The 15,654-nt window shown below is 41.3% G+C and overlaps 1 protein-coding gene across 2 annotated transcripts in view; it reads left to right on the top strand.

Annotated features, from left to right (window-relative positions):
• gdap1l1 (ganglioside induced differentiation associated protein 1-like 1) overlaps positions 1 to 15,654 on the top strand; it is a 263,078-nt gene that overhangs the window by 47,425 nt on the left and 199,999 nt on the right. The window lies entirely within an intron of this gene.

Here is a 15,654-nt window from a genome sequence, read left to right as displayed (position 1 = left end):
AACTAACTAACTAACTACATATTTACCTTCCACTTTTTTTTTAAAAAAAAATTATTATTATTATTATTTCTAGATTCCTTTATTGCACTTAACTCCTTGGCATATTTTTTTTTATTTTTGATTTTTATTTATTACTCATCTATTTATGTGTCTGCACGTTATAGTACACATGCAAGGCAAGCTGTTCAGACAAATTGCCCCTGGTGGGATTAATAAAGTTAATAATAAATTATAAATAAAGTAATTCTATTTTGACTGATACGAAAACTCCCACAATGAAAATCAAAATATGTCCAATCACGAGAAGGCGAATAAAATCAGGGATTGAATGTAACTGAATCCTCAAATGCTATTCTTGAGTACAAATTTGTACTTTCAATTAAAAACCATTGATGATACAATGATGATAATAATAAATTGAATAAATAAACTGAACACTACAAACAATACGAAACAATTAAACATGCTAATGTTAACAAACCGTACACAAACAAGTGTCATCTGCATAAAGCAAAGGTGAAATAAAATAAATGAACGCTGCCAGATAAAACAGCGCTCGTCTGAGCCTATATATATCTATATACATTGAAAATGAAGGTAAATACAATCAAACACATGAACAAGTACATTTAAAGTAAACAAGCTAAGAAGTCTTTCAGTCACGTAACAAAAAAAAAGAAAAGTAACTGATCTGAGTGATTTAGGCAAATTCTTCAAGCCTGACGATGATGGCGCTGATGACTTTACTTGAGTATTTTCATTTTCATTTTCAGATTAAACTACCCACAGTATATAAAATAGTTAAAATGAACTCAATAGTAGATTAGAACTAGGCTGTGCATAATTTAGCTATTAAATAACATTTCACTTCGATCCATTTGTTTCTTAAGAGAATATAATAGGCACATTTTTTTAAGTTAGCTCTGTCCATGATAGATATACTAGCATTGCCTACATTTTCTTTAATTCCATTTATCTGAAGTATTCTTGCTCGCAGTATCTAAATGTTCTGTGCTTTGTCCTGTGTCCTTTTTGTTGTTAATTTGGCAGTGATTTGATTTTTCTTTTAAGCAGCTGCAAGATGTTGGGACAAAATCAGGGAAAGTCTCAGTCAACAATCAGCCCCAATTAAAAATGATTATTTCAAGATGTCAAATCACGTTCAGTTCACACATGATGTACTGGCTGCTGTGTCACAGCTACAGTGACAGACTAGAATTAAAGCAGGACCACTGAGATAACGTAGAATACAGCACCTTTTCTGAATCATTGTTTGAAATATTCTAAAGTGCGAGACACTCCACAGACAGACACACACAGTCACACACTCCTCCCTCGCTCCAGGTCATGTTTGCTCAGACGGAGCCTTGTAGTGTGGCATGTGGATATAACTCAGGGGGTCAAGGTGTCAGGTTTTATGGAGCATGTTGACCTCGATACAAGAGGCCATCACAATGCAATGCAGCCACAGTCACAGACACAATGTAAACAGATTGAAGTCTGGCTGCTGGATGCCGGACTCAACACCAGACTTTTAAATCCAAATAATTCATGTCTCTGTCCTGCTGCTCAGTCACTCAGTCTGTAATTATGTGCAGCATTTGCTTGATAATGGCATTTTATGTGTGCACGACTCTTGGTGCACTGTTCTTTATCACTAAATCATTGAGATGGTCTTCTTTAACCAGCCCAAGGGAGATCCTACGGACAATTTAGAGTTACCAATTAACCTAGTCCCCAATCTGCATGTCTTTGGACTGTGGGAGGAAGCCGGAGTGCCCGGAGAGAACCCACGCTGACACGGGGAGAACATGCAAACTCCGCACAGAAGGGCTCCCACACCCGGGATCGAACCGGCAACCCTCTTGCTGTGAGGCGAGAGTGCTAACCACCACACCACCGTGCCGCCCAACACCAGACTTTTAAATCCAAATAATTCATGTCTCTGTCCTGCTGCTCAGTCACTCAGTCTGTAATTATGTGCAGCATTTGCTTGATAATGGCATTTTATGTGTGCACGACTCTTGGTGCACTGTTCTTTATCACTAAATCATTGAGATGGTCTTCTTTAACCAGCCCAAGGGAGATGCACTGTACAATATGTATCTATAAAGCTCTACTGAACCAACCGCCTCTGCTCTCTGATCACATCTAAATAATCACTGTGGTGCTGTAACAGTTTTGAGGTACTTACTTGAGTATTTCCACTTCATACTGATTTATATGTCTACTTTAAAATATAAAAATGTCAATGTAAATGTAATATCAGCCATTCAGTTGGTCTCTTTATTATATTCTGCTTCTATTTGATGCTTCCTTATTACATTGCTTTGTGTTTTTTTACTGTTTGCTTATTATAATGTTCTTTGTTTTGTACATTTTACTTATTTTACAAACCTCTATTTTGCTTTGTACTTTATTTTTTTCTACTAATGCTGCCTGTTTGCACTGTCCCCTTGCTGCTGTAATGCTGCGAATTTCCCTGCAGTCAGTGGGATGAAGAAAGGATTATGTTGTGTTATGTTATTACCTCCGCCAAGAAGGTTATATTTTCGCTGGTGTTGGTCTGTTTGTCTGTTTGTCTGCAAAATAACTCAAAAAGTTATGAACGGATTTTGATAAAATTTTCAGGAAAGGTGGATAATAGGACAAGGAACAGATGACAATTTTGGTGGTGATCTGTTGAAGCAAAGTGGATAACATAATAAAAAAAGTCTATCGTCTGACAGCCTCAGCAGCAATTAAGAGGGTGAAAATAGCGCCATCTGGTGGCCGGAAAGCACGTCTTGTTCTACTTGCTAAATATTGTTGTAATTCTAAAGTTGAAATGAATGTTCTGTGTTGGAAAAAAAGAAAGTGAAAAATACAAAAAAAACATTATATTCTGTGTTGGTACAAAATGAAAACGAAAAGGAATACACCACAGTGTCTCCATGGTGAAGGCATATATAACCTAATAATGATAGTGATGCAAATAACCTAATTGTGATCTGATGCAGAGGGGGAGGGAATATCACTTACTTGACGGAGGTCTGCACTCTCTGAGTGCTTTTCTAGTGTTATGTTATCGTACATTATCGTATTGTATCATATCGTATCGTATCATATCGTATCGTATCGTATCATATCGTATCGTATCTTTTAAAAGTAGTGCAGGTGCTGATCACTGGCAGTAGACTTGATTATAGAAATAAAGTCTAAAACACTCTGACTCCATATGCATTTCTCTTATTTCGATGATGATGTTTCGACCCTCAGGTCCTCTTCAACTTTATCTGGAGGAAGGCCTGGGGACTGGAAATGTTGTAGGGAGCCAGAGAGTGTGACATTTATTTTCTGTAATCAAATTTGTACTTCTACTTAAGGATATTTTGGAGGTTTTTTTTACACCCCTCTACATTTATCATTAGTAAATTTTTATAGTTGGTTTTTTTTTTATAGATAGTATAGATGAAGCTACCCAGCAACATATAAAGACATTAAAATTATCCCTCATTACGAGCTGCAACAGTAAAGGCAAGGCAGCTTTATCTGTTTAGCACCTTTCATACAGCAGGGCAATTCAAAGTGCTTTACAGAGCAATAAATCATAAAACATAATAAAGGACACATATTTAAAATAAAAGAGAAAATAGGAAAAAAGATAAATAATAATAAAAAAAAATAAAATATCTAAAGTGCGGACAAGAGGTGCAAAGATATGAAAGTTTAATAAAGCTGCAGTGCAGATAAAATAAAATAAGAAGTATTTGCATAACTATATTAAATATTTGGTTTAATTAACCTTCATTTAAAAGAAGTGAGAGATGGTGCAGACCTTCCAAGCATCATACTCAGTCAACTGAATGCCACTTGGTATTGTTCTTTAATGTGGAATTGTTGTGTGTGTAAATTGTGGGTGCATGTGTGCTACTGTTGTACAAGTTAATGTGCACATGACTCTAATAAAAGCTGCTTTAACAAAGACTTAACTAAAACATAAAAACTAAATAAGATGCATAAGTGCTTATTGGCTGTGTGTAAAATTCAGATTCATCGAGTAATGCTGATGACGATGGCAGACTTGCTGAGTCATTACGATTGTTCTGGAGGGAGATGTACGTTTCCCCTCAGAGCATCTGAATGCAGGACAAAGTTTGTCCTCGATGCACTCTCACTTGGCAAACAAACCTCTCCTGGAAATGACATTTTCCAGGCACGCCTGGTGTTTGGCTGATTGTTCTTCGAGCACCGATGCCAGACTACAAACTCTGGCTGGATGCAAAGAATGTATCTAAATTAAATGGCTGCGTATTATGTTTCAGACATCTCACCACCAGAGGAAGCGATTTAAAAGGATTTCTGTGGTAAGATTGAAATGAGTCTTTATACAGCACAAAACATTCAGCGCATACTAAAATATAGAACATTCACAATTTGCCTCCATCGCTGCCAGACTGCAGATATCCCCAGTGTGAACATGCTAAATGCAAACACTGAGCGGGCCCTCTTTGAGAGAGAAATGTCAAGCAAACATGAGAGAGGAGGTGAAACTCTCCTGCAGACATCTTGGCTGGTTGATCAAAAGGCTGAGGCTTTGCTGTGCAGGGTGGAAAATGTTACTGTGAATTATTAAAACAAACTCCCCTGGCTGAGCTCTGACATTATTCCAGCAGTCAGGAGGAGAAGCTGCCCAGTGACCACGTCGTTTCTGACGCTGCAGAGGAAAGTGCTTGTTTTAATATGTTCAGTTTTTGATTCATTTGATCATTTCTGTTGCAACATTTGTATGAAAAAATTACTTCAAGGAAAATAATGAAGACACACAAATAAATAAATTGTTTTTGACAGATTTCATGGAGACACATGGATCTATATTTTAAACCTGCATTAATTAACTGTCTTTAACAACCTTTAAACTCAACATTCAAACAGAACTCTGACCCTATAAAGTTTCTGTGGTGAACTTGTTGCTTGCGTGCAGCTCCAGCAGACACAGAGCTGCATCAGCATTCATTTGAAGTCGTGTTTCACTTGATGAATATGCACTGTCCACCAACTCCTGGGGGAATTCTCTGCCTCTTTAGCTGCTAAATGCTCCGCTGTGCTCACCAGCCAGTGTCTAACTGTGTCTGTCTGCTGTTTGGTGCTAAGCAGGTAGCATACTGCTGAAAATGGCTGCCTGCTGCTGCTGGAGAGCATCAGCACGAACGGTGAGAGTGAATCAAAACAATTAAGTTGCTGGAAATCCAAAACAACGAGCTAAACGACTCCAAAACACCCTTTATAGCTGAGAGGAGTCCATGGGCGGCTTATGAGACAATGGGCTCCTGGGCACAGATAAGCAAAAGGCCCCACCACCTCTCCTACACAGGAGCAAGACACACAGACTTTGTGGTGGTTTTGCCTCGTTTATTGTTGTTGTTATGCATCTTTTTATGGTTTTGTGTCTCTGTCAGTCGTTTTATGTCTCTTTGTGGCTGTTTTGCATCTCTTTGTGGTCTTTCTGTGTCGCTTCCCGGTTGGTACATGTTAAAGCCACTTAAGTCTCTCGTTTCTGCTGATGTCTGTGCGTGACCTACAACAGCAAATGAGACCATCAGTGAGAAGATAAGCTATTTCTATATAGTGTGTATCCATACCTTTAGGAAACTGTCTCCGGGTCCTCCCCAGGTCGCTTCCAGGACGAAACGATTTACGGCACTCAGACGGCACACATCATCTTACCTAGCTGCTTACATTTATGAATAGTCGCTATTCCTCCTCCTCGACCCGACGTCCGCGGGGAGTTAAAATAGCAGCAATCATCGGGTAAAAGTTCTGTGAAAGCACTGGACTCACCAACAGTCAGCCACGTCTCAGTCACACAGAGAAAATCCAGTCCTTGGGAAGTCAGGAAATCCTTCAGGATAAACGTTTTGTTCGCTAGCGATCTAGCATTTGCCAGCCCAATCCTGGCAGGAGCCGGCGGGTCCACGGCGTTAGCTGTTCGGGGAGCCACACACAGAGGCTACAGGTTGCGCAGATTCATCCCGCACCAGCGGGGACGAGGAGAGCAGGGGCCGCGGGGCTGGAACACCTCATTCGGGCCGACGACAGGTACCAGCCAGACGTCGACAGGGTCCAGTGAGTGCTGAGAAATAAAGAGGTGAGGCACCGCTCCATACTCAGTCCAAGAAGCCGTGGAAGTGCTCGCCAAACAGGCCTTCAGCCTTACCAGCCAACCGCTGCATTTACCTCGGTGGCAGTGGCACTTACGCCGGAGAGGTGGAGCTGGGGCGCGGCAGAGGTGAGCTGGGATCCCCGATAGGAGCGTGGGCAAAGTTTTCCCGTCTTGTTGTTTCATTCATCCCCAAAAAACAAACACATACGCGAGCCAGATAAGTGTCTTTACGACAATACGCGCTAGAGCTCATGGGAAATGTAGGCTTCATTCCGGCAAAACACTACCGCTTTTGTCCACAGGGTCGCCAAAATCACCTCAAAATGAAAGTTCCTGTAAAGTTCTTGTAGGGGCTTTAAGCCCAGTTCAGACCAAAGATTTGCGACAAGACGATTTCAAACAGACAACTACCTGCAATGCGCTGTTCTGCAACGTTCTCAAAACCTGCCAGTTCACATCAATGCAACTAGATGAGACGGTGTATCATCTCTATGCAACAACTCTCTGTAATTCTGTTCTGATTTGCCGCTTTTTAGGCTTATTTCTTGGCTGAATATAATTTGTAGCTCCTTCAAATATGAATGAGGATAGTGATAGTGAGATACTGGCTACAGCTGCATTTGTAGTTCAATCAAAAGGGACAGAAGAGTGAAGTAAAGATAAGATGTAATACAGAATATGAGTGTTAACTGATGATTTGTGCTGATAAAGATTGAACAGAAGACTTTGGCATTTGAGAGAGGGAGATATTTGTGATTGAGGGACTTCTGAGTAGCAGCAGGATAAATCCCTCCATGGAGTCCAGACACTGGTGGTGGTGGCTGCTGACTCTGAGGCTGATGACAGCTGAGGCTGATGAGGCTGATGAACCCGTAAAGACAAGGTGGTGATGGGGAAGTGGAGGGTGCACAGCAAGAAAGAACTACTGGTGAAGGTGTGTCACTGAGGTTGACTGTGAATCAGCTGCAAGAGAGATAGTGAGTGAGCATACGTGAAAGGAGCAAATGGCAGGGTGAGAAAGAAACTTTCATGGCTGAGCATGTAAAGTATTGTCTTCCTGACTGAACTTTTGCTAGAGCTTCATCAGTGATGAAATGGCAAAAAACAGAAACAAAACGAGCATCAGATGGACTGTTTTCATGATCAATACACCATGATAATACAAATATATCAGCACCAATTAATCAGTCGATGAGAGTGCGTGTGTGGCAAAATGAGCACATACAGTGAGCAGCAGCAGTGACCCACCGTCTAACACCAGCACACCATGAGGACAGCCAGGAGAGAGACACTACAGGCCAATTGACTGTAGAAACAGGTGACCAACTTCATGTTCTACAACCAGCCGCTGGCGATTTGACCAGTGGACTTGCAGATGACACCATCAACGGGCTTGAGTTGAGTCAACTTTTCTCTGCAATGGTTTCACCTCATTGCAAATGACTTGTCTGAACTGGGCTTTAATTTAAGGGAAATTTTGCAGATGAAGTCCAGAGGGGCCCTTACACTTTGGGCCCCTGGGCCTGTGCCTGGATCCATCCATGGTAAAGCCTGGTGATAATTCTCTGTGAGTTCATCATTGATTAAAGCATTAATCTCCTTCTGAGACAAAAGCGTTTAGTTTCACCCTCAGCTGACACAGTTTTTATAGATTGTTCACACAAAGCGCTCTCAGAAACACTGGCTCCTAATTCAAAGGGCCGTAATTCAGGTGTAAATGCTGCTGTGGAAATGGAGGCTTGTGGTGCTCTAACCCTGTGAGAGACGCCAGCTGCTGAGCTGTTACTCAGACGGCTGAAAGGCCCGACTGACACATGAAAAGCTGCAGCTCAGGAACCTTAAATACAGTCGGTACAAGGTTTGTTTTACATTCCCCTCTTGGGTAAGTACAGGAGGGTACTGGGTTCTTCTCCTCGCCTTTCAGACAACACAAGGTCGCAGCGAGCTTTGTATGCGAGCACCCTGCAACGTCTCGAAACCAGACGGATGATGTCATGCTGCAGGGGGTGAGGGACGGTCTCTGGGAAAACTGTTGGGTCTCGTCCAGCTGGAGAAGCATCATACCCAGATATGACCCATTTCAAACCGGCAGGAGTTTCTCAGCTCAAAATCCTGCAAAAACATTCACTGTTACAACCTGGAAACTGGGAAAGAAATTAAATGATTGTCCATTACCTTTCTGACTGTGTGTGTCTAATGCCAGAGTGAAATCTCAGGCCTTTTTAACCTGGTAAATTATGTACAAACACATTTCCACCTCCTCTCTGTGTCAGTGGGAAGCAGCTAAATCACTGAGTGAATTTACTTTCTGGCTGCACCGCCCGACCTTCTCCCTTCCTTCAGATTTTCATATCATCCAGACGGAGTTTTCCAAAATGTTTAATGAAAAGGGCAGTCACTCCTTAGTCAGACAAACTGCACTTGCTATACCATCCGTCATTCTGTCTGCACAGTCACCAGTGATGGATCTATTTTATTATGCTGCTTAACATTTCTCCCCTTATTGATGTGGGATAAAAGAAATATTAACTATGTGACAGAAGTGATGTTCATGCAGCCACTGCTGAATGTAAACGTCTGATCCTACAAGTCACTTATGACTCTAAAGATGTTTGATTAATCTCTTCATTCTTTTAATAATAAAAATGATACAGTAATATAAGTAAAGACAGAATAAAGAAGCACTTCATGTTAACACTCTGTTGCAGACAGTGAAGTAGAGTCCTCCAGGTGAGTGGAAAAGCAAACCGGTCAAGTTCAAAGACTTTAAACAAGACTCAGCCTTGAGTTTTAAGTGACTCTTAGGTGTTGTTGACCTTTTGCATGCCAAAGGCCCTCACAGCCTCTTTGATGGAGCTCTGTGCAGTTTAGACACAAAGTGACAAAGTCTGACAGCGCTCTGCTGAGCCTGTGTGGAGGTATGCTGCAAACCTTTGAAGGGTCGACTTCACAGAGCTCACCTGAGCGATCAGATGACACAGAAAGCCCTCAGAGCCATACTTTGTTCATTCAGGTGGATTCCACTTGTTTCCTTATTGAAGAATTTATCCGTATTTCGTCCAAAGAATAACAGCTCAGTGTAGAGGTCCATGGTGCAGGCAGGCAGTCCGAAAATGCATACGAAGCATGTGGTGGTTAAAAGTCCTGTAAAGCAATGCATTTCAAGTCTTCATCAGGGTGTAGAATTGTTTAACTTTCTTACACCTTGATGAAAACCCTCTATTAATAAAGGACTCTTAAATACAGTCGGAGAGCGTCGGATGCATTTTTGACTTTTTATAACTACCTAGTCCATATCCATTGGTAGCTTTGTCACCTTCTACCTATGCCAATCCTCAATGCCTATGTGCAGTTTCACATAGATTGACCACGTCAGTGAGTAGAAAAACATGGGACTGACAGAATGACACACTAACAGTTTCTGTGATTATGTACATCATACCATACCATGACTTAGTCATACCAAAAATTAGAAGAAAAAACAACAACATTGGTCCACAGGGGGAGCCACAGCGATCGGTCGCATTTTAGCCATTTTGAAGCATTTTTCTGTTGTTATAGCGCCACCCAGTTGCCAATTAGAGTTAAATTTCTCCAGTCACCTTGAGGCGTCCTGTTCTACATATCTACCAAGTTTAGTAAAAATCCATATGGCGGTTAGGCCTAGATAAGAAATTAGCTCTCTAGCGCCCCCATTTTGTTTGATGGGGTCAATAATGGAGGGGTCCCCTCAGATTATGTGTGGTCATATGCCTACAAAGTTGCGTGGTGATGGGTGAAACCCTTGAGATGTTCTACACCTTTATGTGATGAGCCACGCCCTCCGCAATATTCATTGCCTTATAGAAGCTCAGTTTTAGTAAGTTTTCCAACTTTTGCCAAGAGGGAACTTTAGATATTGCTCCCTAGATTATGTTCACCCAGTTTCATGCAGATCGCTCAAACTTCCTAGGAAGAGATTGAGTTTAAGTGTTTTTCAAAAAATTCAAAATGGCGGAAAATCTATATAAGCGGAAGTTATGGGTTTTTGAGGAAAATGTGTTCCTCATGAGGAGAGGCATCTGTGTGCAAAGTTTCATGTCTCTACGACATACGGGGCATGAGATATGCCCATTCAAAGTTTGCAATTTCAATCGGTTGCTATAGCGCCCCCCTTTGGCCAATTGATGTAATATTGCTTCATTGGCATCCTCCCATGACCCTCTACCACTGTGCCAAATTTCACATGGATTGACCAAGTCAGTGAGGAGAAAAACGTGGAACAGACACACAGAGTTTTCATCATTATACAGTAAAAAGACTACATACTGCTGCAACCCAGTGCAGCACTCCCTATCAGATCTTTGAATAAGTTTCATGTGATCAGTGGGAGCTCCATCAGCAGCTGCTGACAGGCTAATACTCCGCTGCAGGTCTGAGACATTTCAGCTGAGCTATGAGCACGGATAGGTCACTGAATGGGCCTAACAAGCAAGTGTCAGAGGGCCCTTAACATTCACCTACAAAATGTCAAATGTCAAATTAACATATACCGACCAGAAAGAGATTCAAAGTGACAACAAAGAGATGCAAAGGCACCGCAAAGAGACACAAAATAACTACAAAAACAGGCACAAAGAAACACAACTCGAACACAAGGAGGCACAAAATGATTACAAAGTGATACGAAGCAACCTAAAAGGCAAAAATAATTACCTTACAGAGACATTTGTTTACATAAATAAGACACAGAATTACCCCAGAGACCAAAACTACTACAAAAAAAGCATAAAACAACCACAAGACACAAAATTACTTCAAAGAGACATAAAACAAGCACAAAGTCTGTGTGTCTTGCTCCTATGTAGAAGAGGTGGCGGGGTCCTTTGCATATCTGTGCCCAGGGGACCACTGTCTCAAAATCTGCTCGTGGATATGCGTCACTTTTCAAGTTAGGAAAGCTGTAAAATGTTTTTACTCTTCATCATAAAATAAGAACCAAACACGTGTGGCTGAGAGATTTTGTCCAGTTCGGACTGTTTTCCTCCTCTGAGACATGTACAGGTGTGTGTGTGATGAATGTGTGTGCGGTGTCATTTATTGGCTCCGAACAACAAATACTAAATATTTCAAACACTGTGATGCAAAACAAATGCATCAATGCCCTCTTGGAAGCCACCATGGCAGATAAAAGATAAAGTGCCCTTCCATTGGATAAAACATGACGCAGTGCCATGTACGCTGCCCTTCAGGCTAGAAAACCTTTACGGTAAGCAGAGGGTGAATGCTAATGGCTTTGCTGAGCACTATTTTGAGTGAAATGTCTCGACAACTATTTGATGGATGACCATGAAATGTGAATATATCATTGTTCCCCTCAGGATGAATTATAATAACTTTGGTGTAGCACCATCATCAGGTCAAAATTTTAATTAATTAAAGTTTATGACCAAATTGTCACAAAGTCTGCTTCTCTCTTCCTCTCTCCAGCCTCCTCCTCAGGTCGCTGCACTGCCATTCTCCATCCATCCACCAGATGCCCTCAGACTCTCCCACCTGTCCTGATCACATGACTTCCCCACCCACCTGCTCACCTGTTTCCACTTTCCCTCGTCAGCCCTGCTGTGAACAACTGCCCCATTTTCACTCATTGCTTTGTGCCTTCCTGTCCTGCCTCCTGAACCCTGGAATCTGGACCCTGTACCTGCTGCCTGTAAGCTCACACATCTTCATCCTAACAATAAATCCCTGAACTGATTCTGTCTACCCAGTTTGGGTCCTGTCTCTTGTTGCCTTGCACTCACCTGACAGCCTGACAGCTATTTACGTCAGGGAGGTGCCTGATTCCTAATCCTAATTGCATTTTTGTGGTTTATTTATAGCATATATTAACATACTTTTTGGCTTTTCTTTGTAGTAATCTCGGTTTGTGTTTTATATTGCTTGTTTTAGAGCTGTATATTTTTTATTTTGTATTTTTGTTCTATGTAGTGTGTCTGTAGCTTATGTTGCTACCTGTCTTTCCTTACTTTGGTTGCTAAGGTCCTCTGTGCAACAGTTTAACAAACTTTCAGCAAGTCTTTAAGTATAGGACCAAGATAAGGAGAAAAATCCAAAGACTTGAGGATGTTTTGTACAACAAAGTCAGATCACACTTATGTTTGCTTCTATTTCATAACAGGTGAGAATAATAAATAAATCTCACACTAATAAGTCATGCAACGGTTTAGTAATGATACCCCGAGCCTGCGTGTTTGGTTTTGCATTTTGCCAGTTATTACAGGCCCAGGCTTGGCCAGTTTAAAGTACTTTACTCATTTTTTTTTAATTTTTTTTTTTTTAAAGATATTTTTTGGGCATTTTGCCTTTAATTGACAGGACAGGTAAGCGTGAAGGGGGACGACACGCAGCAAAGGGCCACAGGCCGGACTCGAACCCGGGCCGCTGCGGCAACAGCCCCGTACATGGGGCGCCCGCTCCACCACCAAGCCACCGACACCCCACTTTGCTCATTTTTTAAACTAGTGTGATGGTGGTAGTATCATAACACATACCCAAAGGCATGATTCAAGGCCGATCAGGGCAAATTTTCTCACATATCTCATCTTGAATCACCAGAAATGGCTTCAAAATAATAGAATGCCACATTGGCCTCAGTATTTTTGAATTAAATTGTAACTAAAGGTTATGAAATTAAGCACAGAGAGTAGTTGAGCTCATACTTGATTTCAGGGCACTGCTAAATTTGGCACATCACATCACGCTTCTTAAACTACTCTTTTCCCGATCAGAGCAAACTGTTATTGTGTAACAGACATATCATTCACTAACACAGAATTTACTCATGTTCTTAGAATATTCTTGCTGCTACTCTAGCTACACAATATGTCCAGTTTCTAGAGACATAAATTCTTTTTACTTAATTCATCATGTCTTTTTTGTTTGTTTTTTTTAGTTCCTGAACTAATTTTACGATGTGGTGTGGCGAACAGCAATGTGACAAGATGACAGTGAAGAATGTGAGTAAACAGTTAAGTGGTCTCTTGTTACATTCACATTCATGTCTGTGTTTGAAACAAGCGGCAACCTCCAGGGCTGACGAGTGGAGCCACTGCAGTAGTGCCAAAAACAGCAGTTCATCAACTGGCCACTTGAGGCTGGTTGCAAAATTTTTTTGTGATGATCCCCAAATGTTATTAAGGCTTAAAGTTCTGCATAATTAAGGGCATGGCCACTTTGACTGGCAGGCTGTCTGCTCAGCCTCACCACAGGCCTCTCAACTTGACCTCCTGACTGTGTTTCAAGGTGTTGCCTGCCAGCCTGTCAGAGATTTTTTTTGTACAAATATTGGATAAATAATGAAGCTTGCTGTGCAGATCATTTTATCAACTGACAAGACACCAGTACTCCAGTTTTTCGGTGAATGAAATTCCATTATCATTTTATTCATATGTTAGCGCTAATTAGCATGTATCTTTGCTTTTCTGGCTTGTTAGCTTAGCTCGTTGTCTCGCTATCTAGCCACCAACCGGCATGCACCAAAGTTCAAATGTAATACAGAAGTGTTAGAATTTAGGGAGGTAATACTTTTCAACAAAGGGTGTCTGTGTGAGGCTGGAAGACAAAGCTTCACCACGTTGATGTTAGTTAGCCAAAGTAATGCTATGTAATTCAAACCCTTACAGTGTATTTGTCGGTTTATAATCTGGTGTTCATGATTGTGACGTCTGGGAAGATGTTGCATCTTTTATATTTGAGGTTTGAAACCATGTTGAACCAACACAGTTTATGTTCCTTGTCCAAACTGTGAGCAAGAAAAGTCAAAGAGTTCATTTCATTCTGTGCACACAGAGCCTTTCGAAGATTGAGATTTCTCACACTAGATGACATTTCTAATTATCTCACACACATTGCAGAAGTTTGGGTGGGCACGGGTGGGTAAAGAAAATACTATAATTTACGGGCAGCGGCGTGAATTGCAGTGGGTTTCCAAAAGGGACCAGTCACATGATAGTAACTAAAAAAAACAACAAATTTTACAATGGTATCAGATTGCTTTTGAGATTTTATTTCATGTTCCAGTTGTTCTCTCTGTGTCTGAGCTCTGGTCCCAGTGATCTCTTTGACCCCAGACTGCAGAGCCAGGTGGCGGTGGTGGTGGTGGTGCAGTGTACCTTGGCAGTGTCCTCCGCCTCTTGTTAGAGCATATTACATATGGCAGGGGATCTGGGGCCCTTCCTGGAACCAACAACAGCTGGAGATGAATCCTGGCTCTCCTGCCACTGTTCTCCATTTTTGTTTAATCTGTGTTCTGCTCGGTCTTTCCCCAAGGCATGCTTATTTAAGCTTTTTACTGTGTTTTATCAAAACAGCATCAGGAAAGGCAGGAGGGATGCCAAAACATGTGCTCCAGTAAGGCAGCCTCAAGCTCTTAAATAAAGGGCTCAGATACAAATGTTGATTTAGAAAGAATGAATTGGGAAAAACTTTATTTAAAGGTCCAGTGTGTAGAATTTAGGGGGGTGTATTGGCAGAATTGGAATATAAATATGTTTTCTGTAGTGTGTAATCATCTGAAAATAAGAATTGGTGTGTTTGTTACCTTAGACTGAGCCGTTTATATCTATGTAGAGCAGGTAGTCGTCCATTATTCAGTGATTTTCCAGTTTAAATCATTGTCCATTTGTTTTGGATAATTTGGCTCCAGGTAAAAAACCTCCGGGATGCAGACATCAAAGGCCAAGAGCGAAGAGCGAAAAAGTGCCACACATCATCCCTTTTTTCGTCATCATTTTTCCCATTGTCCAATCAGATGATTTGAGAGGCGGGCCTTCTGTGGTGGTCACGACAACAAGTTTACTGTTGTTAAACAATGGAGGAGAAACTGGAGGTAGCGGCTGCTGGATACCCAGAGCTATACGGCCCGACGATAGACAGCAGGTTGTCAAACTGCCCCTGAGTCATCCTAAAATATGCCTGGAAACATCCATCATGGAGGAGAAGCTCCTGGACCAACTGGTGGTACTCCCCATCATCCACCCTCTTTTTTAGGGTCTCATGTACCCACACAGATCTCTGTTTATCTGCTGACAGACTCTCACCCTCAACCAGAGCTACAGACAGCACCCTCTGCCTCAACATTGTAGGAACTAGATACTAGTTACTGTGAAGAAACAAACAATCAAACAAACAAAAAACGGTACATTGATTGCACAGGAAGGTTAGGGTAAGAAGGTGTTGGGATGGTTGCCTGGCAACAATAAAAAGGCATTCAATTAAAAAGGCAGTACAGTGTGCCTCGCATTTTGCAACCTGCAATTTAAGTATACATGCAGGATACTTCTGGGGTCATACATATGTATACCTTCTAATTTAAATGTTTGTATATGTGTTTTATAGGAAATGTTAGAAATACTGCACATTTTAGACAATTAAATTGTCCTTTCATCTCCATTATACACATCATGATGTAATGTGTCATAACTAACTTACTACATATGTTTACACAGTGCTTATAAATGATAAAGGTAGGG

This window comes from Epinephelus fuscoguttatus, linkage group LG7, assembly GCF_011397635.1.
Source record: "Epinephelus fuscoguttatus linkage group LG7, E.fuscoguttatus.final_Chr_v1".
Classification (NCBI taxonomy): domain Eukaryota; kingdom Metazoa; phylum Chordata; class Actinopteri; order Perciformes; family Serranidae; genus Epinephelus; species Epinephelus fuscoguttatus.
This window is presented reverse-complemented; position numbering and strand designations above follow the sequence as displayed.